This window comes from Neofelis nebulosa, chromosome 1 (assembly GCF_028018385.1).
Source record: "Neofelis nebulosa isolate mNeoNeb1 chromosome 1, mNeoNeb1.pri, whole genome shotgun sequence".
Taxonomy (NCBI): domain Eukaryota; kingdom Metazoa; phylum Chordata; class Mammalia; order Carnivora; family Felidae; genus Neofelis; species Neofelis nebulosa.
This window is the reverse complement of record NC_080782.1, coordinates 27,128,074-27,151,222: the sequence shown is the minus strand read 5'-3', so window position 1 is coordinate 27,151,222 and position 23,149 is coordinate 27,128,074. Positions and strand designations below refer to the sequence as shown.

Below are 23,149 nucleotides of genomic sequence, written 5' to 3'. Positions count from 1 at the left end.
AATAAGATGTGGCATCAAACCTTTAACACAATAATTCTCCATATATTGAGCCTACATAATGCTATTCACAAATAATATCTTCTTTTTATAGTGAACTCACTGAAATCAACATTTCTCCCTGGAGTCAGTTTATGGCACCTAAATTGCATGACTACGAAGCACATTGCAAGATCTGAAGGTCAAAGAGTAATGATATCCAGTTTTTCTATAACTGAATTAGTGAAGACAGAAAGAGATTTGGTGCTACACCTCAAATGTTCATATTTTCATCCTTCCAACTTTATCTTTGGGTGTAGCATTTTTTTTAAACTATTTGAGAATTTATGTAGGTTGCATTATTTGCCAATTGAAGGTGCAAACATTTCGAAGATGCTAGTTCCCAGACTGATTGATCCATTCAACCAATTATGTATAAAGTGACCACATGTACAAGGTCTTCTATGGTAGATAAAGATGGAAGAATGAGGAATCTTTTCTCTAGCTAGTGTATGGTCAATCAGGACAGGTAAGACATATCTCTATATATCTATAATATAAAAAACAAAAAGTTTATAAGACAGATGCAAATAAAGATCTAGTTCAGAGGAGGGGATAGTGTTTCCCACTAGTGGGAGTTTTTTTTTTGAGGGGGGGGGCAGGATAAGCCAGGAAGTTTGGAATCAGGAAATATGGACAATCTGTACAGAGAAAGTGCTCAGTAGTCTTTACAGTTCCTGGCCAATAACAAAAGCACCATTTGTGGGAATACAAACTGGTGTAGCTACTCTGGAAATCAGTATGGAGGTTCCTTAAAAAATTAAAAATAGAACTACCCTATGACCCAGCAATTGCACTACTAGCTATTTACCCAAAGGATACAAAAATGCTCATTCGACAGGGCACGTGCACCCTGATGTTTAGCAGTGCTATCAACAATAGCCAAATTATGGAAAGAGCCCAAATGTCCATTGGCTGATGAATGGATAAAGAAGATGTGGTATATCCATATAATGGAATATTACTCAGTGATCAAAAAGAATGAAATCTTGCCATTTGCAAAAAAAGTGGATGGAACTTGAGTGTATTATGTGAAGTGAAATAAGTCAGGGAAAGACAAATATATGAATTCACTCATATGTGGAATTTAAGAAACACAACTGATGAACATAGGGGAAGGGAAGGAAAAATAAGATAAAAAGAGAGAGAGAGGCAAACCATAAGAGACTCTTGAATACAGAGAATAAACTGAGTTGCTGAGAAGTGGGTGGGGGGTAGGCTAAGTGGGTAATAGGCATTCATTATAGGGGGCACTTGTTGGGATGAGCACTGGGTGCTGTATGCAAGTGATGAATCACTGGGTTCTTCTACTTTTGAAACCAATAGTACACTGTATGTTAATTAACTTGAATTTAAATAAGTAAATAGATAAATAGCACCACTTATTTGTGTGTGGAACTCCTTAGAGCCTTTAATATTGTAAGTGAACCTCAAGAGAAGATTATGCAGGACATCTCAAACTTATTAGTACACGTGTCACTTTATTTATTTGTCAGGATTAGAATTCCATAAGACACATTCCAGAAAATGTCATTCTACTCTGAAAGAACTGAGTGAATGTAGAGGAAGGCAGGCCTTTGGATATCTTACAACACATTTGGGGAAGGGGAAAGGAAGTAACAATTCTCATGTGATAGGAATTGTGCTGCATTTTGTACATTACCAATCCCGTGGGCCACTATAAAGTCTCAGCCCAAGGGAAGGGTTGATCTAGAGACCAGAGTTGAGCAGAAAAAGGACTCAAGAATTTTGGGTGGTATGTAGGATTACACATATCTGTTTCATGTCTTCATTGTAAACCAGAAATCTGGTTTAGTTTTCTATTAACATGCAGACTGCTACATCACTTCCTCTGTTCCTTACCTGCCACTGAACAGGAACAGTATATAAAGAGAAGGTTCTAGCCCCCCACTCCACCCCATTTTTCCATTTCCAGACCAGGGATTTAATCTTAGGGATTATACTTTGTTTTTCTTTCTTTCTTTTTTTCTTAATGTTTATTTCTGAGACAGAGAGAGACAGAGCATGAGTGGGGGAGGGGCAGAGAGAGAGGGAGACACAGAATCAGTAGCAGGCTCCAGGCTCTGAGCTGTCAGCACAGAGTCTGATGTGGGGCTTGAACTCACAAACCGTGAGATCATGACTTGAGCTGAAGTCAGTTTCACTATGATATGTCGTGCAGAAGATCGAATTAAGTTACGTCTGAAGGGAGTTCTCTGTGCCTCTTGGATTTCAATGCCTTTTTCCTTCCCCAGTTCAGGGAAGTTCTCAGCTATAATTTCTTCAAGTACCCCTTCAGCACCTTTCCCTCTCTCTTCCTCCTCTGGGATACCAATTATGCGTATATTATTTCTTTTTAGTGTATCACTTAGTTCTCTAATTTTCCCCTCATACTCCTGGATTTTTTTATCTCTCTTTCTTTCAGCTTCCTCTTTCTCCATAACTTTATCTTCTAGTTCACCTATTCTCTCCTCTGCCTCTTCAATCCGAGCCGTCGTGGTTTCCATTTTGTTTTGCATTTCGTTTAAAGCGTTTTTCAGCTCCTCGTGACTGTTCCTTAGTCCCTTGATCTCTGTAGCAAGAGATTCTCTGCTGTCCTGTATACTGTTTTCAAGCCCAGCGATTAATTTTATGACTATTATTCTAAATTCACTTTCTGTTATATTATTTAAATCCTTTTTGATCAGTTCATTAGCTGTTGTTATTTCCTGGAGATTCTTCTGAGGGGAATTCTTCCGTTTGGTCATTTTGGACAGTCCCTGGAGTGGTGAGGACCCGCAGGGCACTTCCCCCGTGCTGTGGTGTATAACTGGAGTTGGTGGGCGGGGCCGCAGTCCGACCTGATGTCTGCCCCCAGCCCACCGCTGGGGCCACAGTCAGACTGGTGTGTGCCTTCTCTTCCCCTCTCCTAGGGGCGGGATTCACTGTGGGGTGGTGTGGCCCGTCTGGTCTACTTGCACACTGCCAGGCTTGTGGTGCTGGGGAGCTGGCGTATTAGCTGGGGTGGGTAGGCAAGGTGCACGGGGGCGGGAGGGGCAGGCTTAGCTCGCTTCTCCTTAGGTGATCCACTTCAGGAGGGGCCCTGTGGCAGCGGGAGGGAGTCAGATCCGCTGCCGGAGGTTTGGCTCCGCAGAAGCACAGAGTTGGGTGTTTGCGCGGAGCGAGCAAGTTCCCTGGCGGGAACTGGTTCTCTTTGGGATTTTGGCTGGGGGATGGGCGGGGGGATGGCGCTGGCGAGCGCCTTTGTTCCCCGCCATGCTGAGCTCTGTCGTCCGGGGGCTCAGCAGCTCTCCCTCCCTTTGTCCTCCAGCCATCCCGCTTTCTGAGCAGAGCTGTTAACTTATGACCTCCCAGACGCTAAGTCGCGCTTGCTGTCGGAACACAGTCCGTCAGGCCCCTCCGCTTTTGCCAGCCCGACTCGGGGGCTCTGCTTGGCCGGCGAGCCGCCCCTCCGCCCCGGCTCCCTCCCGCCAGTCCGTGGAGCGCGCACCGCCTCGCCGCCCTTCCTACCCTCTTCCGTGGGCCTCTCGTCTGCGCTCGGCTCCGGAGACTCCGTTCTGCTAATCCTCTGGCAGTTTTCTGGGTTCTTTAGGCAGGTGTAGGTGGAATCTAAGTGATCAGCAGGACGCGCGGTGAGCCCAGTGTCCTCCTACGCCGCCATCTTCCGGAACTCCGACTTGAGCTGAAGTCAGTCGCTCAACCGACTGAGCCCCCCAGGCGCCTCTACTTTGTTTTTCTTTTAAAAATAAAATACTATTGCACTTTTGAAAGAGGTACACAGTGCTTCTTTAATTGTAAGTAATTGTTTCATATGTTTGGCAATAAAGGCCACTTGGAATTGAGGGGTCTCTAGGTCAAAATGTGGAACTCATTCTGATAACATCAAAGCCTCCCCTGTCCTCTCCAGAAGGCAGAGCAGACATGTCAGCTTGATCCAACATGCACTTTTTTTGCAACAAATGGATTATTTATTGTTGTTGCACACACTGATAAGCAATGAGACAAGGCAGGGACTAGGGAAGCATCTTGCCAAATGACTGCCTCCTCTAGACATCTGTATGGGAACATTATAAAATCATAGAATGCCAGAGTTGGAAGGACCTTGTGGCCCAAATAGAAGAAACCAGCTCCCCTAGACAATAAAGGAGGATACTGAGGTTTCTCAGAAAGCTTGTGACCTGTCTTAATCAGGCCATAAAGGCAGATTTTGGATTCAATATCTCACTCCTAGGTCTGCATTCGTTTTCCTGCACCATAAATTAAAATCTATAATTTGGATTTTATTATACTACAGTCACTATTCACACTTGGGTTTTAAATTCTTAGTTTGTTCAAGTGTAAATTGGGATTCCCTGCTATCCTTTCCTTAGACACAAGATTTTGCAGGCTTCTAACTAGAAACATTAGATGGTTCTGGCAAAGTTGGGTTTGAATGGAATGGAACACAAACAGATTTGCAACAGTATTCAGTTTTGTTGAAAACCCACAGAGTTTGAAAAATACTATACAAAACTGCCAGGTAGGAATATGTTCAGGGTTTTAGTGAATGCAATATTGAGAACGTTTTTGGGGAATTTGGACCAAACTGTTCATTGCTTGACTTGCTCAGCCCTTCTCAGGAGTACTAGGGAAGTTTGGTAGAAAACATTGGAAATCGGTTTAGTCTATTAATAGCCCACCTGGTGAGATGGAAAGCCTCCTAGTGACTAGAAGAAAACCTTTCTGTCTTGGAATTAGTCCAAATATAAGAGCACAACAAGGGTGGAGACAGTGCGTAGACAATGCTTTAAACAAGAGAATTCCAGCTCTTTCAGGAAGTCCTCCTAGATAAGTCAGGGTAATAATCAGCCAAAACAATCTTGAGCTCATGCTTTTATTCTCAATATATTCAATAAACAATTAGCAAATATTACTAAGCCTCTTCTGTGTGCCAGGCACTGGGGATACCATGCCTTTTAGAGGTGCTCTTTCTCCTTAGCAGATTGTGTTCTATCATGGAATTTCCAGAGGATCTTTGGAAATTGTCCTTGAGCTGCAGTTCAAGGATACTACAGCAGGTGTCCAGGTGCATCTTTGACTTGTTGTGGAAGGAAAATTGAATGTAATCCACAACTGAAGTTCAAATATCAATACATCTGTCTGATGCATGGGGATAGGAGATAAAGTGGCAGTTAGGGATCATGGATCCCCTGAGAGAAAATGATTGTGAGTAAATAAATTGGGCTCGTTGTTTCAGATAGAACATGGTCATGGTCTTTATACTAGAGAGTGTGCAGTGGTTCCAGTGTTGGTATGAGACTATACTTGACCCAATCAATTCTCCCTCACCTTCCATGGGTGCTTATTTCATTCTATCATGTATTATGCTATTTACGTGTCTCTTTTTCTATCTAGACCATAAAGCAGGTCTATCTAGACTTAAAAGCAGGATATATATATTTAAAATAGTAACTTTTGTTTTTTTCTCTTACTTCAAGAGAAATGCATGTGTATTAACAGACACTTAGAAAATAAATATAAGTAAAATGATGAAACAACTAGTTAGTGTGGTAGTGCATAACCTTCTAATATATATAGAGATCTAAATATATGTATATATACATATTCACATGCTCATACATACATGAAACAATTACATAAATGGATAATAAAGTTGACTATAGGTATACTACCCTATCTATCTAAAAATAACCCTATATCTTTGTGTCATTAAATATCTCCAACACCATCATTTTTAAGTAACTTCGTAACAATCCATGTTATAGATATACATGATTTATTTAATCAATTTCTTGCAATTGGAAACTATTCATAATTGGACATTATTCCCTTATTTTAAAAAGTGCAATAAATACCATTTTGCTAATTTTTCTACATATCAAAGATTTCTCCTTAGAACAGATTTTTAGAATAAGATTCATTGGATGAAATGCACAATTAGATGAAATCTGACAGATATCTGCCGTTGTGTAACAACCATTATAACCATGATCTAGAACTTTCGTATTACTTCAAAAAGTTTCCTTTTGCCATTTGCAGTTCATCCCTTCTCCCCATTCCTTCATTAACTACTGACTTATTTTATTTATTTATTTTGGTCTGACTTCTGTTACTTAGCATAATACTTTAGAGATTCATACATGCTGTGTGTTTATTGGTAGTCCTTTTCTTTTTTTTTTTTTTGTTGAGCAATATTCTATGAGTGCATCCCAAAATATTTATTCCATTTACCATTTGGTGAATATTTGTTTTTTTAATCTCCCAATTTTCAGCTATAATGAGTAAAGCTGCTCTGAATATATGAGCACACATCTTCATGAAAGCATATATCTTCATGAAGACATATAAATATTTAGAATCTTAGTTGCTGGGTCACATGTATGCTTAACTTTGCAAGAAATCCAAATTTATGAGCATTTCAGTTGTCCTACATTCTTGCCAATTCTTGGGTATTGTCAGTCTTTTTGATTTTAGAAGTTCTAGAGTCCTAGAGTATGAGTGGTATATTCGATTATGGTTTTAATTGCATTTCCCTGATGACTAATGAGGTTGAGCAGTTTTTGCCATTCATATATGTACTTTGGTGAAATATCTGCAAAATCTTTGTTCCTTTTATTGTTGTCATTTTCTTCTTAATGAATTGTAACCAGTTTAAAAATATAATTTGGGTAAGAGTCTTCATTAGATACAGGTTCTGCAAATATCTGCTCCAATAATTGTTTGTGGCTTCCCTTTTCATTTTCTGAACAGAAGGGCCTTTCTTTGGAAGGACAAATGTTTTCAATTTTAACGAAATCCAATTTTTTCTATTTTTAAATATTTTATGCTTTTTGTAACCAATTTTAAAAACTTTGCTTAACAAAAGGTCACTAAGATATTCTCTTATGATTTCTTCCGGAAATTTTATAGTAGCTTTTATTAAAACTATGTTTGGTTCCATAATCCATTTCAAGTTAATTTTTGTATATTGGAGAATGTAAAGAGTTTTCTTTTTTGCATATGGATATTCAGTTATTTCAGCATCATTTGTTAAAAAGATTTCCTTTCCTTCACTGAATTGACTTGGAACATTTGTTGAAAATCAATTGGCTATATATATGAAGGTCTCTTTGTGAAATTTTAATTCTGTTACTTTGATCAGTATGTTTAACTTTATGCCAATACCATTCTCTCTTGTTTACTGTAGCATTATAGTAAGTCCTCAGATTAACTTTATCCTTTTTTTCCAAAATTATTTTGGCTACTTTAGTTCTTTTGTATTTCTATATAAATTTGTGGATCAGTTTGTCAGTTTCTAAAAGGTATCTTCTTGGGTTTTTTATGGGAATTTTACTGAATCTATAAATTAACTTAGAATTGCCATCTTAACAATATTGAGTATTCTGATCCATGGCCATAGTATATCTCTCAATTTACTTATGTCTTTTAAATTTTTCAGCAATGTTTTATAGTTTTCTGTGGATAGATGATGCATATATTTTGTTGTTTATACCTAAGAATTTTATGGTTTGATGTTATTATAAATGATAATTTTAAGAATTTCCATTTACGGGGCGTCTGGGTGACTCAGTTGGTGATGCATCTGACTCTTGGTTTCGGCTCAGGTCATGATCTCATGGTTTTGTGGATTCGAGCCCCGTGTTGGGCTCCTTCATTCTGATGGGTGCAGAGCCTGCTTGGGATTCTCTGTCTCCTTCTCTCTCTGTCCCTTCCCTGCTTGCACTGTCTCTGTCTCTCTCAAAATAAATAAATAAACTTAAAAAAATTCCACTTACAATTGTTGCTGGTTGATAGAACACAATTGATTTTTAAAATATTGATCTCATAGGAGTGCCTGAGTGGCTCAGTCCTTTGAGCATCTAACTCTTGATTTAGGCTTGGGTCATGATAGCACGATTTGTGAGATCGAGCCCATGGTTTGTGGGATTCTCTCTCTCCCTCTCTCTGTCCCTCCCCTGCTCACACACGTGTGCTCCTTCTCTCTAAAAATAAATAAAAATAAAACTTAAAAAAAATATTGACCTCATAAACTGCAAACTTGCTAAATTCACATATTAGTTCTAGTTTCTTTTAGGTAGATTCCTTAGGATTTTCTTTAGTCATGCTTTATTCAAATAAAGACAGTTTTATGTTTTCTTTCCAATCTGTATGCCTTTTATTTCTTTTTCTCCTTGAGGGAGAATAGGGCAGATACTTAAGCCATCTGGAATGGCTTGAGTGACAGGAGAGACAAGTGACCTTGGGATCAAGGGATGGGGCCAGGATAAGTATTACCTCTGGCCATTATTTGCATGGTTTGAATATTCTGCTGGTGCCAAGGGAAAAAAATATGTGGGCCTTATGGCTTGTTCAGCTGTGGGGTAAAAGGGTAAACAAGAGAGGTAAGGCTTAGAAATTGTTAAAGATTCAACATCAAAACTGGAATCATTCTATTATAGTTTGATTTGCTAAAATAATTTTTAAAAATTGGAACATCAGCAACAGGAACTTCAAAGTTGGTGGTTTAGGAACAAGATGACTCCATTGGTTTGTGGTTTTAATTTCATCTAGATGGCCTTTAGGAACTTTAAGGAATTTAATAACATGGACAATAAGAAAATAATATTACCAGCAGTATGCTGTCAACTGTAAGCTCCACCCGACCACCTAAAGACCCTTTCCCTACTTCATCTTTTCATCTGGCTTTATTTTATTTTATTTTATTTTATTTTATTTATTTTATTTATTATTATTATTGTCTTATTTTACAGAGAGAGAACACGAGGGGGGAGAGGGGCAGAGGGAAAGAGAGAGAAAATTTTAAGCAGGCTCCATGCTCAGCACAGAGCCTGATGCAGAACTCGATCCCACGACCCTGGTATCATGACCTGAGCTGAAATCAAGAGTCAGATGCTCAACAGACTGAGCCACCCAAGCTCCCTTCATCTGGCTTTATTTTAAAAGGTGGGTGTAATCCCAGACAATTATTCTTTTGGCCATCAATTTTCATCTTTTTATCTGGCCAACCCCATCACTAATTGCTCAGTTGGGGAATCCAATAATTTTTTTTTCATTGTTTCATGCAGACTAGAAATACTAGTATCAGAGATGATTTTACCTATTACTAAATGAGTCTTCAATAACTTGATTTCCTGCTGTTGTTAGTAATAACTTCTCTCTCCTTTCCTTTCTCTCTTAAATTCAGAAAGCTCAGCACAGAGGCCAGCTCTGATCTCTTCACATTTGAAATCAACTCAGTACTTGCATTCTTGAACTTCCTCCAACCAAATTACTAGACGAATGTATTCCTGAGGCAACTGCTCTGGTGATTACACTGATTTTGCCTTTTTTCTGGTGACAGGTGTTAGGACCATGACAACTATGACTCACTGGGAAAAAAGAAATCCTAAATCAATTCTGCCCAGGACGTAGGCGTCCAGGCTGTCTGGTGTTTGCCATGTTTACTCGTACTGCAGAAAGGAGATCTTGTTTTCCCAGTCATCACTTAGGGACACCCTCACCAGGCTGTCTGTCTGGCCTGCCTGGAGAATGCTGGAGATCTGATTTAATTCTTCCTGATTGCTAAGGGTAAAAGAGACCATGTCCCCCTGCCCCCAACCCCAACCCTGAGTGCAGTTAGCTTGCAGAGCAGCACCGCTGGACTTGCATTCAAGGGTAGAATTTCTGTCATTAGTAGAGAGGTTAGCAGTTTCTGACCGGAGAGTGAGTAACACTAAAACTGTAAATACCTCAAATTTCTCTACCCTCCACAGATAAGATGTTTGGGAACAATGTGTCCTCAAGAACTTGGAATCTCACTAGGGGTATAAGATGGGTAAATGACTCATCTCAAAAGGATCTCTTAGTGTGAATTAAGAATCCTTATACGAAAAGTAAAAACTATGGAATATAAAGTGATTGCTAATAAATAATAATAAAATAATATTTCACTACTATGTGGCAGATATCATAGTAGTATTATCACATACTGCAAAATAATTACTTTAATAATAATAATAATAATAATAATAATGATGATATCATCTAACATTTCTTGAACACCTACCATATGCCAGGCAGTACTAAGTGTTTTTATAGACTACTTCGTCATTATTCAAAGTAGGTGCTATTACCATCTCTATTTTTAGATCAGGAAACTGAGGCTCAGATGTATGAAGCAACTTGACCACGATTCCACTAATGATGAGTGGCATATCTGGGATTCTGAAAGTCAAAGTTATATTTCCCCCTCTTCTGTGTGATTACTCTGTAGACAAATGCCTACAGGATTTGAAATGGAATGGTGATCAGAGACAACTTCAGAGAAGAGGTCAAATGGGATGGCTTTGAAGAATTAGTTGGAATTGGGACAATGGAAACAGTTAGGAGAGAGGGGACCTAGCATTGCAGGTAGAAGACATAATGGATAAAGGCTCCGTGAGCATTGTTTTGTCTTTATTCTGTGAGCTCATCTCCCCAATGTCCCCTGCCTGTTCATACATCTTGGACAGGTATATGAACTACCGTATTGGGTTCTGACACGGTTGTTTTGTTAAGACCACTCTATCATGACTAGGTAATGGGATCCCTTCTAAAGGGGGATGGATTTCTGAGTACCTCATTTATGGAAGAGAACATTCTTCTGATGGAACGTTGATTCTCCCAGTTTTGGGGAGGGAACATCAGCTTCTTTCAAGTCTACATCTTTGTGAGTCTAGACTTTGAGATGGGTTCAAGGGCCTTACTGAGCGGTAAGGAAAGATTCTTATTTATATCTTGAGGCAGAGGGTTCATAGTAAGCAGTCTTCCCATAGAAGATATTTTGGAAGACACAGCTGAAGATATTCTAGAAGACAGATTATCTTGCTTCACTTACTCTACTTCCTTTTTGTAATGTGAGGACTTCAGCAAAGTTTTATTTAAATGCTTAAAATTGATCTTGGCAATGTTATGCCATTTGAGCCAAAACCAGTAAGGCCCCCTGAAGTCAGGGTGATGAGGGTAGCAGTAATCCATTCTCTCTCCCCAACAGTATCTATATTATTACTAATCCCAACAGTATCTGTATCAACATACATTTTGAAAATACTGGCACTTGTATATGTGAGCTATTTTTTATGTATTTTACAGAAAGTGTAGTTTGTGCTTATGGATTTTCTGATATTTTTGCAGTAACTCTGAAGCTTCCCTCCCAGGTAAAGACACACACACAAACACATACCTATCTGCCTCCTAGCCTTAGTGACAGAGTTGTCTTATTATATATTTTACCAAAAGCCTCATAGGAAATGGAGGGCTGAGGTTGCAGTAGGAAGGCCATCACAGCAATGACAGTCTTTTACAAGGTGCAGAGGCAGTGGCCACCTCCCTGCTTTCTACAAGTACATATCCCTGCTTTCTCTTCAGTACGTATTGGAGAAAGACCAAACTTCTCACTCAGGGATTTGAAAACTTCCCGGACAGAGCCTAAACGTCCATTTCTAGATTTTTTTTATTAGAATTTCCTTTACCAAATGCTTTCTTTTTCTGCCAACACTCATTTTTTCTCATTTCTACTTCTTGCTTTATATAAAATACCCTCCTCGTGAAAATACCTACCAGTCCCTCAAAGCCAGGTTCACCTCTTCCCTGAAGCCTTACCTGACTTGGTCCTCAGCCTGACTCTTACTTCCTGGTACCATTCATCTTGTTACTTAACTATACTCTTATTTTTCACTTACTTAGATTTACTTCGATTCAGTTCAGTTCATACTTGTTAGCACTTTCAGAGTACCACACAGCAGGCCAGTTTCCAGGATTATAAACAGAGTGAAAATTCTGTCTCTGCTACTAAGAAACTAAGTAGTTTCCTCTTATACATTTTAGATCCCCAACTTTACTGCGAGCATTTTATTTTTATATACCCTATTGCATCAAGCAGATAGAAATAGTTTAAAAATACATTTGAATCGAGATAATAGGAAGTCACTGATGAGATCTCTCAGGGGTTATGTATTGAAAGTCTTAAATCTTAAAAATGATTGAATTCTGTGGCTGTAGATTTCCCTTTGACCATGGTGAGGGGGCTGATTAGAAGACAGTCAGGTATTGGCTCAACACTGAACCTGTTTAGGGAATCCACCCTAAGCTCAGGTGGAGGGTAGAAAGGCAAGCGATCTTTCCTTAGGGGTTCAAAGAGGGAGAGACTGATCAAAGAACACCGCAGAGCTAGACTATGAAGGGTCTGGGTGCCTAGCACCAGTTCACTGTGTTGTTTGTAATGTATGAATGCTGACAGAATCAGAAATGACTGGATTTGGGGTTTAAAGAAATGGATACCTCCATTTCTTCTTGGCTGCGTCATCTATATGTCCACTTTGGACTGCCTCTCTTCCACATCCTCTCCCAGCAATTCCCCGTAGGCTGGCAGAAGGGACTGCCCATGAGAAATGCCCAATAAAATATGTCACTTGACTTTAAGTTTTCCAATCGAATGACCCCAGTAGGATCAAGCGACTTTTCTCCCAAAGCACAGATGGCAATGGAGGAAGCAAGAAAAGCGGAGGGCCCTTGGCACACAAGCATTTCTTTTATATCTTATCTTTGAGCAGTAAATCCCACCAACGCTCCAGTGTTCCACTTGTAGGAATACTCACACATACCCACTGAGAAGACCTGCCTTACCTTCCAAACTCATGTGTGACAGATGCAGAGGAATCAGCGGGGAAGAAGTGAACATTTGCATATCTCACTAGTGAAATAGTTAAAACTGGAGCAAAGCCATTCCGAATCAATAGCCCTTCTTGGCTGTCTGCCTTAGGGAAATTGCTTCACCTCCTTGAATTTCAGTTTCCTCACCTCACTTCTAAAATGTGGATAATAGTAACTATGCCACTAGAAGTTTTACTCAGGTGTTCAGTGTCATCTTGTTTGGTTTTAATGTTATAGAAAGATGGGAAGTTCAAAAGGTAATGTTCCTGTTCTCTGGCACATTCCACATGTCCTGTATTCAGGAGTTTTGTACTCCCTGGTTCCTAAAGGAATTACGTTTCTTTGTATATTAGGCATTCCCCTCTGCCAAGGCCATCACCACCCAGAGCTTTGTTTGGAAATCAGACATAGCTGTGGACAGGAAAGAGGAAATTAAGTGGCGGCTGATTTTTAGTTATCTCAGGTGGGTTAAGCAAAATTTGATTTGAATTAAAAAATTAAAAGCATGTGATAGTATTGGTACATCAGTGTTATGGAAGAAGTTCATGTCGGAGTTAATGTAAGGGCTGAAATCAGCATATGTGAAAGTACCTAGCCCAGTGCCTGACTCAAAGCCTGGTCTCAAAAAGTGCTTATTTCTCTTTTCTGCCTGTTTATTTGTACTTTGTTATTCAGGAAATGCCTGTCAGTTGAGCCATTTGAAATCCAAATATCTACCCTCTATTTAGACCAGCTATCAACAAACTGGATCACTTGTACCCCTAGTGTGCACAGAAACTCCTAGAGGGGTAGAGTGGGTTGAGAGAGATTTAGGGAATATGTTTCTAGATCCTCAAGCTCTATGTTTACTTTTTCCTATAATTGATCAGCCTGAATTAGATGTCATTCTAGGTCTCTTTCCCCATTTTCCTTTCATAATCACCTTTCTACCACTTGACAGAAGAGAGGCATACCTCCCACCATTTCTGAATCGTACTGAGTCGGAATACTGTGTTGCCTGGGGAGAGGTTCTCAAATAAAGCAAAAAACAGAAATGGGAAAAATATGTGTTGGCAGAAAAGGAGAGCATTTGGTAAAGGAAGGTGCAATGAAAAAAATCTAGAAAGAGAAATGTAGGCTCAATTTGTGAGGTTTTCAAATCCTTGGCTGAAGGATTTCTCCCATATGCACTGAAGAGTCTTTGTAGAAAGCAAGGAAGTTGCCAATGCCTCTGCATCTTGTAAAAGACTGTCATTGCTCTGATGGCCTTCCTATTGCAACGGAGCCCTACATTTCCCATGAGATATTTTGTAAAATATGTAATATATATTTTGTAACAAATATATATGTTATATGATATGTAGTATATATTGTGTTTATATATTATTACAAGATATATGTCTAGTAAAATTTTACTTTTTTATTCAATAATTATCAAATTTTGTAATATATTTATGTTGTTTGGAACAGTTTTGTGCTACTAATAATCTTAATGTGTAATTCAATCTAGAAGAAATTATAAACATGAGTATTATGGAAATAGGAAATTAAAAATATTAATACATATTTGAATAACATGTATACTTTTGTCGTAGAGAACTATGATAGGGTGATCAACAAAGCATGGAGATGTATTTCTTTTTTTTTTTTTCTTTCTTTTTTAAATGTTTACTCTGAGAGAGAGAGAGAGAGAGAGAGAGAGAGAGAGAGAGAGGGAGGAGTGGGGGAGGGGCAGAGAGAGAGAGAGAGAGAGAGAGAATCCGAAGCAGGCTCCAGGCTCTGAGCTGTGAGCACAGAACCTGAAGTGGGGCTCGAACCCTTGGACCGCTAGGTCATGACCTGAGGGGAAGTCAAACGCATAACCAACTGAACCACCCAGGTGCCCGGAGATATATTTCTTTGAACAAATTCTATGAGGGCATTCTCTTTAGTGACTAAAAAGTAACAGTGTGAAATATATGTTAAAAGCAGTGTTCATTTACCTACTTTCAAGTGGATGGATATCAAATCATTGTAGCATTTAGATTTCATTGGACAGATGTATAAAGAGAGTTTTGTTTTTATATGTTACTATTTACAATACACTGGAAATATCACCCTTTGCAATGATTTAAATTTATGATGAGAAATTTTAAAGGACAGAAGTTAAAAATGTGTGAATGGGTACTTAACTTTCAAACTTTGGAAGTAAATAATCCAAAAAATTTGAAGATTACTATTACAGGTAGCGTGCAAAATGCAGTTTGGTTAAGGCTGGTGCTCTCCTTACAGTGGGTAGCCAGGAGTAGGTGGGGAGAAGTGGGGAGAAATGGGGAGCGGTGAAGCAGGGGAAATTGTACTACTATATGTAGTACAGTGGACCTACCATAGAGGGGCGCTGGAGGACTGGAAAGACAGAGAGGCGTCGGCTGGGATGGGCGGGACACGAGTGGCTCTTGGAAAAAGCGCGGGGCAAACAAAATGGCGGCCGTTCGACTGAAAGTGGCGGCTCCGCAGAGATTTGGCCAGGTTAGTGACAGCGAATTGGTTTGGAGCAACAGCTGCTGTCAGGACAGGCTTCCAGCGAGATGGGACATGAAGGGGTTTCAGCCACGCCCCGTGGGTGAGTTGGAGTCAGTGCTAGTGGAAAGGCGTCTTTTTTTTTTTCTTTTTTTTTTCACTTGGGAGATGCGGAAAGGCCCGTTTCTGAACACTCATGGCTCAACTAACGCAGAGCAGTCTGTGTGTCTTACACATAGAAGTGAGAACACCTCAGAATTTCACACACTACTTAGGAAAAGGTGGAAGGTGTTAGTTGGTTGCCATGAATGGGTTTGCCAACCGAAGAAGCCCAGGGACCCTTGGTGATTATGATGACATCCGTGTAAATACGAACTCGCTCTCCAAAGCCAATCGATATTTGGTTAATTCAACTTCTTAACTTTGGGAAAGAGTACTCATATCTCAGAGTTCTCTGATCTGCTGGGAAAGTAGGGGCTATTTTCCATGAAAGTAGTGACCTGGGAGAGTTCCTGCAAGGTTTCACAGATTATGGCACTGCAGAGACAGTTTCCTAAGTCTTGATTTCAGGTGTTCAGTTGCAGCTTGTTTATCAGATTTGAAACAAATCTAACTAGTCAAATACAAACATAAAAATATTCCCAAAACAAAAGTACCTGTTTAGATTATCTCTAATTTCACATTATCTAAACCCTGATTTCTATTCCACGTTCTCCCTTTCTTTTAGTAAATGAGTGATCATATGATTTTATTTATATTTTGTAAATACTCCCAAGTTTCCCAGAAGCTACTTTTGCCTATAGAGGGTAGTCTAACTTTTTAGTCTGGTATCAGAGGCCTCCATAATTTGTCTCAATCTATATTTCTTATTTTATTTTCTGTCATTTTCCCATGTGAAATAGTGGGTCAGTCTGGCTGTTTCACTGCCATCTGAATATTACATGAGGGTACAGTAAGAGCCAGATTAATATACAAACAAAGGATGGTAGAATATCACTTTTGATAAGGTGATAAAGGAAGGTTTCACAGAAGAGACGACATTTGAATTGATCTTTGACATGCTGGATTTTTTTTTTTTAATTTTTTTTTTTAACGTTTTTTCATTTTTGAGACAGAGAGAGCATGAATGGGGGAAGGTCAGAGAGAGAGGGAGACACAGAATCTGAAACAGGCTCCAGGCTCCGAGCTGTCAGCACAGAGCCCTATGCAGGGCTCGAACTCATGGACCGCGAGATCATGATGTGAGCCAAAGTCGGACGCCCAACCGACTGAGCCACCCAGGCGCCCCAACATGCTGGATTTTCAAGGCGTGGGCTTAGAGTAAAATACTGAGCTATTGGTGAGGAACTAGGTGTGGCCTAGCTTTCTAGGACGTTTACTCCAATAATGAAGACACCAGGAGGTGAGATACCATTTGGCCTTTTCTTATTACATACCGCACCACAGTGGTAAAATCGCCTACATTAGATGTATATTTAGGTCTCTTTCCACACATGGAGTTGTGAAGTAGAACCTTCTGAGATCTGATCCATTACTAGGCAGAATTTGGTATAGGACACTTCTGTTTAGTATCCTATTTGTATTGGTTTATTATTACTATAATCACAGAACAATTCCATTCTTATATTTCACCTACAGTACTTTAATATAGGTGTTATCCAGAGTACCCCTGGGCAGGATGGTGATTCAAGTTTTTTTGTCAGCCTGAGATTAAAAAAAAAAAAAAAAAAAAAATGACCCTGAACAAGGAACCTGAGAGTACAGATTCTAGATCTGGCACTGCTACTGATGCTAATAAAAACAAGATAATTATTTTTCCCCTCAATTTCTGCACTGGGGAAAATATACAATAATAACTTCCTTGCCTATTTGTAAAAGTGCAGTAAATATATGCAAAAATATTTCCAAGGAATTAAAAAAATCGCTAAAATGTAAAGGATCAAATTCCAGGCTCTTTGTTTTCTCTGAAGGTATAATTAGGAAATCTGAAAAACAGCCATTTATTTAAATGCATTAGGTGCTATAGGTAAAGACCATGAGAGCTGGGACTTTGTTTCTCTTATATTTCCAGTGCCTAAATAGTGTCCGTCACATAGTAGGTATTCATTGTATGTTTCTAGAATGAAGGAATGAACAAGTGACTGGAGGCATTCAGGGGCCTCCTTCTAGCTGGCTGACCTGGCCGCCAAAGCTCTGTGTCCAGGTGTCTGGCTGAGTGGAGTCTATGAACTGTGTGTTTGCTTAAGGATATCCTGCTTCCACCTGCTTTTCTCCCTCACTGTTTTATAATGGTAATAGATAACATTGCTTGGGGACCAAATCTGTGCTAAAAGCTGTGAGGTGCTTTACATAAACGATTGGTAATCCTCATAATCCTGAAAAGATGTGCATCCTTATTTTAAACATCAGAAACTCATGCTCAGAGAAACTAAGTAATATACTAAAAATCATAGCTCATGCATCAATTTGGATAGGCTAGGTTATGCTGTAGTGGTAAACAACCTACACATCTCAGTGACTTAAAATAAACAAAGGTTTATTTTTTGTTTCTGTCACATGTTCACAGTGAGTCAGCAGGAGGGCCCTGCTCAATGTAGTGGAGTCATTGATGTAGCAGAGCCGCAACCATCACAACTCTTGCTATACCACAGGAAAAGGCATCTCTACAGAGTGTCACACCAGCCATAAAAGCTTGGCCTAGAAGTGACATACATCCCTTCTTCTCACAAAACATTTGCCGGGATTCGTCATATGACTCCACCTAACCATAGGCAAGCTAGGAAGTGTAGTCCTATCATATTCCTGGAAGATAGAGTGAGGAATTTGGGAGGCAGTGCAAATGACTACCAGCTCTAGTAAGTGGAAGGCTTGGTTTCTAAATCCAAAAATTATCTGACTCCAAAGCCAGATTTCACAAAACCGCATTGCTTTACTCAGTTTACCTAGAATTCTGGAATTGTGAAATATCTATATCATTTGACTTTCTGTTGCTTTTCAGTGAGGGTTGTCTTCTTGAAGCAACCTAGGCTGAATCTTCCTGAACTGAGAATAACTCTTCCTTCTCAGTTGTCATAAGGTGAATCACGACCCCTTTGGCCTTTGGCAGATGAGGGCTTGAAAGGCAGACCCTCTGGGGTAGGCACTGTCCCCAACCATGCTCTCTTTCTGCTTGTGTATCTGTAGCGGAAATGTTATTAACATCATGTTTTGCTATTCTAGTTCCACAGCTGCTGGAGTGACTTAGCAGTTGGCTAGGCATACCCTGAACTACAGAAGATGTATGCTGGGCCAGAAGCAGGCCTTCTTCCTGCAGACTTGGAAGGAGCTGATGACAAAGGCCTGCCAACAGTGCTGTGACTGTAAGTTAGGATCATTCACATTTCCATCTTTGTAGGCAGCCTGTGATGTGAATTTGGAGGCTCCCCAGCAAAGAGCCATGAATTAGAAGTCAAGAGCTTTGAAGTCATTCCTGGCTCTATCATCACTAGTTGTGTGACCTTGGGCAAGTAATTTAATCTCTCAGAAGTCTGAGTTTTCTATCTGGAAAAAGAATATCAATTCCAACATCCAGGTTTTTAAGATGAAAACTGCCAATTTGTGCAAAATGTGAATGGCTGACATCTGAACAACACTTAATATTTTACAGAGCTTTTCTTCCGCTACCCTGCTATGCAGACATAATTACTGTGATTTCCTCAGTGAAGAAACTCAGTCTTGTAGGATCAGGTGAATTGCCCAAGGTCTCACAATTAATAAATAGCAGAGGTAGGACTTGAACATGTCTTCTGTCTCCAAATATGATATTCTTTTCCCTGATCTGAGTCATTGACTAGGATGATCCACAGGATGTGAAAAAGAACATACAAGTAAAGAGAATGGGTAACAAAGAGAAAAACAGTAGATTTGAACGCTTGAAGATGAAGTTTGAATCCATTTATTGGTTTATAGTCCTGGAAAAGCCACTTCCTCTCCTCCCCTCCCCTCCCTCTTTCTTTCTTTCCTTCTTTCTTTCTTTCTTTCTTTCTTTCTTTCTTTCTTTCTTTCTTTCTTTCTTTCTTTCTTTCACGTTTGGCAAAAGTAGGTAGGGCTTATAGTTATCTGGTGCACACTGGTATAGCCATACTGAATATTAAAATATTGAAATCCTTCTGTATTGTTTGGTGAATAGCTACTCTAACTGGCCCCTCCTTTAAGATCCCCACCTATCTCCTCTTTTAGTAATAAAAACATCAGTGTGGGGCTCAGCAGGAGGCATTAAGGACCCACTTCATTACAGGGCTATGGTTGGTCCCAAGCTATATTCATTGTTAAATATTTTTAATATGATTAATGAGTGGGGACAATAGTCATGTTCTTCCCAACTTCAGTGGGCTGCTCTTGAAGACCAGATAATATAAAACAATGAAGATGGCATACCAGCTATAAACCTTAAGGGCAATGTTTTTTAAAATATCATAGCAATGGTCTCTGGAAACAGAATTCTGTTGTATTGAAAATATCACATAGGTTTTTACCTTGGTGAGATTTGTTGCCTATTAGCCTATTCAAGATTCTGAGACATAAAGGAACTTATTTAAAATTTTTAACTTTGAATTCCCTAATAGTTGAGAATAGAGCTCATTTCCTCCACTATAATACACTTCTCACATCCTCTGCTAATTTTGTGAATCTAGGTTTTTGACCCTGAGCTTATTGTTTTCTCTATATTTACTTATTTTTGTATGGTATGTCTTTCTATGCACTGGCCCACAAGGTTCCTATCCCAGATGCTGCTTCAGTCCAGAGTCAGAGGCAGTCAATAACCTATGGCAGGTTTATCATAGAACAGAGGTTTCTGGAGTCTAATATCCTAGAAAAATAAGAACAAGGAAAATAGTACATCATCAATAACAGTTGTAGATATTTATTGAGTGTTTTTTATACATGGAGGATGCTGCTGAGTGCTATACATATTCTACTGGTCATAGTATTTGTCCCTCCATTTCACCCCACATGGTTAGTCTAAGCCATGGGGCAGCAAACTATGGCCCATGGGCCATCCATTCCTAGGCTTGTTTTTGGAAGAGCTAAGAATATTTTAAATATTTTTATAGGGTTGAAAAAAGAAGAATATGCTACTGAGGTTGTATGTGGCCCACAAACCCTAAAATTGTTACTATTTTACCTTTTACAGAAAAGTGCCAATACATGGTAATCCCACTTTGCTTACTAGTGGTTGGAATAGAGTTAGGCATGTGGTCCATTCAGACCACAAATGGTTATTGAGGCCTAACCACTATTTTGAATGTTGAGGAGACATCAGTAAGCAAAACAGACAAAAATTCCTGCCCTTGTGTATTTTACTTTCAGTTCTAGTTAATGAGATATAAGTCTATTGTTGTTTGGTAAAGGCTTCTCACATTCTTGCAGGAAATAGTGAAAATGATATTCATTTCCAGTTTAGATGTTTCCCTCTTTAAATGTGATACTTCTAACTTATGATCACAAGGGAAGCCAGTTCGAGAGTCAACAACACATCAAGGGTGACCAAAGAGAAGGTTAAAAAGACATTAATTACACTACTGAGTCAATAAACATTGAAATCTGTCATAAGACTTCCCAATATTAAATTTTTCTTTAAGTCCTTTTAAATAAGTTTTCTGTTACTTGAATTAGCAAACAGCATATGTATACACATACATTATCTAATTTAATCCTCATGACAATCTTATGAAATATTTATCATTCTCATTTTACAGAAGAAGAATGTGAAGATCAGAGAAATTAACTAATTGCATAGTCAACACAGTAAGTGGTAGAGCCAAGAGGAAAACTCTGATCTCTGGGTTTCGCAGCTCTCTCTAAAACTCAGTCTCTCCTTCTTAAGGAATTCCTAGGCAGTAAGGATTGTTAGAGGTCAAGACAGGAAGTCAATATGGGGACAGTTTTTATGTCCTGAGCCTGTGTATATAACTGCATTACTGAGTTTCACCCTCTTTCTTAGACCTAGAATAATCTTTCTTTACCCCTATCCCACAATGAGAAGGCAGAGTTTTTCCATTTATTGAGAAGTCATTGACCTAAGACAGTTGTATTAATGTATGTAAGGAACCAGGCAGTGAAATCTCCCAGCAGGGAGCAAATCTTTCTTTGAATCTATATATAAGATCAATCTGTTTTCTCCATTTTTCCTATCACCATTTAGATTCCTTCTCACCTTGTTTACCTGGCCTGTGCTCAAACCACTCTGACCTTCCAACCCAATTTTCACACTGTAACTAGAAGATAAAGGCAGTTTTTCAATATGGCTTTCAACAAAGTCTGTTCAGCTTTATCTTTCTTCAAGCATCTTCTGCTTTGTCTGTTTCAGCCACACCAGCCTTTGTCAGCCATCAGTTTCTGCCTGCAATGATCATTCTTTCCTTCTATGCCCAATAACACCTATTTGTCTCTGGCTCAAGTTTTATTTTTTTATGCAAGCCTTTATTGATCTCCCTATTAGATTGACTCCTCACATTAGCCCTCACTGTGCCATGGCACATGGCACAGTTACAGTGTTCTACTAGTTTGTGTGATTATCTGTTTAACCTGTGTACTATATTTTATGTAGGAGACCAGTGGCCACATTTGTTACCATTGTAAACCCATTGTCTAGTACACAATAGGTGCCCAATAAATAGTTGTGGAATGAATGTATAAATGTAAAGGCATCTTGTATTTGTTCAGTGATCTAAAGCATCAAGTAAATTCTAGAGCTCAGGTTGTATCAGTTTGAAAACCTGCAGGAAATACATGAGATCCTCAAATGGAACAATTGAGGAAAATTTAATTTAGGAACTGTTTATACAGGTGAAATAGGCTTAAGGGAAAGTAACAAAGGATGATAAAGCATCCTGGGGCTCACAACAGTGGGGTTAGTACCCCTAAACCTGAATTGGCAAGTGAAGGGAGAAGTTTCATCCCAAAGAGAATAGGTGTGGTTCTAGAAGAGAGCCACAGGGTAGGAATGGTGGATATTGTAGATAAACCCAGCCAATTTGAAGGACCTCTCTAGTGTCCATTGATGTCAGAATTAAAAGAAGAAGGAAAACATGGTTATCATTCTCTTTTCTCCCTCAACCTCCATCTAGTGCCTCCCAGTGGGTAAACCTAACTGAAAGCCAGAGGGTAGGGAACTAAATGATAGTCCATAAAGGCCACTTCCCAGGGCACAAAGCTGAGTGGAAAATGGATCTGGCAGGACAAATAAAAAATATCCAGCCATTGGTCCTTGGGACAATTCCATATTTTGCTAAGATGACACTAAAGGGTAGCTTGAAAAGTTTTAATTTAATATAACAGAAAGGAATTACTAAAGTTAGAGTTTCATAGGTAATTGAAGCTACAGAAATTTTCTTATCATGGACATTCCATGATAACTGTGAATAAGTGAAAAGTACATGGGATTCTTAGTTAAACATAAGATCAAGTCATTGCTTTGCCACTACAAACTTTGGTGGTTTGGTGTTCTTGTTTGTAGAGTTAGGATTATAGTGCTCATGTCATAGGGTCATTTAAAAAAATCCAGTGCCTGGCACATGGTAGGTGCTCATGAAATGGTAACTCCTGTGAGAAAGATATGTAGTTATTACCTGCTAGAGCCTTGCACTATGATAAAGTCTCTCCCTCAGAACTCTTGTTGTCATTAGGCAAGCAAGACCATCAGTGATGGAGAAATTAGAAACTAAGAAGGCCAGGGAATAATCAAATATCAATTGCAAGTTAAAATCCACAAGAAAGATTCAGGTCACAAGCCCTGCAGCTCTGCCATGTAACTGGACCACTCCTCACCTTTGCCCCTTCCTCACCCCACCTCCCACCCACATCCTAGGATCTTTAAGGAACCTTCCAGTTCTAAAGACTAGTGCATTGTAGATCATGAGGATCATATACATCAGTCAACTACAGAGTCTTTCAGCTGTGTGCAGTTAAACCACAGGCTATTGAA

General features: G+C 39.3%; 1 long non-coding RNA gene across 1 annotated transcript in view; it reads left to right on the top strand.

The window, feature by feature from the left end:
- The window catches only part of LOC131504492 (uncharacterized), a 63,538-nt gene that overhangs the window by 27,703 nt on the left and 12,686 nt on the right, over positions 1-23,149 (top strand). Inside the window, exon 3 of the long non-coding RNA XR_009258021.1 lies at positions 18,403-18,542. This is a non-coding gene — a long non-coding RNA (uncharacterized LOC131504492). The remainder of the gene's footprint in view (positions 1-18,402; positions 18,543-23,149) is intronic.